Consider the following 2113-nt stretch of genomic DNA (forward strand, 5'->3'; position numbering starts at 1 on the left):
ACCCGGTGGTCAAAAAATGTAGGTGTGGTCTAATGTGGGGACCCAGTCCAACGGACTTCGATAGCATTTTGGTGCAAGCCATGGTGGATGATGACCAAGGTAAGCCTGTCAATTTACCCGGGTTCGTAAATAACAAGGAAAAAGATTACAAGGGTTTGACAAGAGATGATAGCTTCTCTTTTCCTATCCTATCTACTGACTTGTACTCGTCTCTAGGGTTGCTTGAAGATAACAGGACACCAATACATACTAGGGCCAGTTCCGAGATCGAGGAGGTGTTCGAAGCGGAGATGTTGATGGCAGAGTTGGATGAGATCGTACTAGTTGGGGAAGAAGATGCGGCGGTAGGTACTCTAGGATAGCTCCTCCGTTTGGAGGCTTCCGAAGTAGAGAAGGAGAAGGGACGAAAGTTTGGGTTTTGGTGGAAGATCGGACTCATCCTAAAATGTTATGTGTCTCCTAAGGCCGCTTGTTGAAAGGAGGTGGGCAGATGATAATGTTTGTCTATGTAGTTTGATCAGTAGTAATAGTACTAGTGTTTAGAAGTAGTATGTTGATGGTTTTAAAAAAAATGAGTTAGTTAAATATTTATAAAAAAAAATATTAAAATTAATCAATGTTTTGTACTACTGGTGTGGGGATAATTAAGAAGTAACGAACCGGGTTGTATTTTGCTATGTTGTAAGTGATAATTATTATGTATTGTGATGTGATTTCCATTATATTGTTGTTTATAGTATCTAGTTTTAGTTTGTTATACAAAACAAGTTGATGTGGGATTTGTGGCTAAAAAGAAAGAGTCTTATAATGTGGGTTTTTTTTTTTTTTTTTTTTTTTTTTTTTTTTTTTGTTACAATAATATTAAGCAAATAATAAGTAGAAGTTAACAATTAAATTTTAGTTAGGAAGTTGATAAAAAAGGCGTAGTAAAAATAGTTAAGAAGGAAATTGAATTGTAATAATTATAACACATTACAAAGTGTATCAACAACAAGGTTACTTGGTCGTGAAAGTAATTATAGTTAATAATTGTAGCACAATATTTTTGTATGAATTTTGTAGTTTAAAATAATTTATTAGGCCTTGAAAGTAATTATAGTTGAATTACATAGAGCAAATGCATAATCAGGTTTTGTTTTGGGTTAATATATATGCCTAAAAATAAAATTCAAACAATGATCATGCATCATAAATCATTACCATCGCAAATAACTTGGTTTAATTTTAAAAGATAATTTGTTATTCTAGCGATCTTGCTAATGAGCGCACCTGGGGCGTTAGATAAGGATAAATTATATATGGTTGAAATGGTATTAAATTAGGAATTTATGGCAAAATCACGCGTCGTTCGGTGTAATTAATGTTAATTTTACTCTAATATTTGCACTTTATTTTTCTTATCTAACACCTCGGTGCGCTCATTATCTTTTGCCATAATCTAACATAGGACTTTATTTAATATAAAGGTATTGCAAGAATAGATCAATTGAATATATTGAAGGATGTAGGTGTAGTTATTAATGTGAGTATTGAGGATTACATTAAAGTGGAAGGGGTTTATCTTAATTGTATAAAAATGGTTAATTTTAACAGATTTTTTATTATAATCAAGTTGAAGGAAGACTAACACACTGATCTAAGATTTTCTTCATTAAGGAGGAGAATTATTAGCTAATAGTTGTTTAATAACATTTGGAACTAAATTTAAAAGCGACTCAAAATTTAGGGAATCAAATTATGTTTCAAAATTCCTCAAAAAACGATTACCAAAAGGTCATTATGAGCGTTTTTTTGTTGCAATGCAATGTGTTTGCACATTGTTGTGGTCTTTATTAATTGACAATTAGATTTTGGACATGCAATTCGTGACACAAGCGATTGTCACAAGGACTGCATTACATAATGGAGAGAGAACTTCTATGTTGTACTTAAATTAATATGCTAGTTTTGATTTTGGCTATTTATGTGCTCCATAAATGCCAAAAAAAAAGCAAAATATATAAATAAAATAAAATAAATTTTTACTCAAAAACTCATACCAATGCTTCTCTTATACCATGTAAGTAGTTAAAAAAAATATAGTCTAGAAGAAAATAATATAAATGGTTAAAAA

This window comes from Chenopodium quinoa, unplaced genomic scaffold (genome assembly GCF_001683475.1).
Source record: "Chenopodium quinoa cultivar QQ74 unplaced genomic scaffold, ASM168347v1, whole genome shotgun sequence".
Classification (NCBI taxonomy): Eukaryota; Viridiplantae; Streptophyta; class Magnoliopsida; order Caryophyllales; family Amaranthaceae; genus Chenopodium; species Chenopodium quinoa.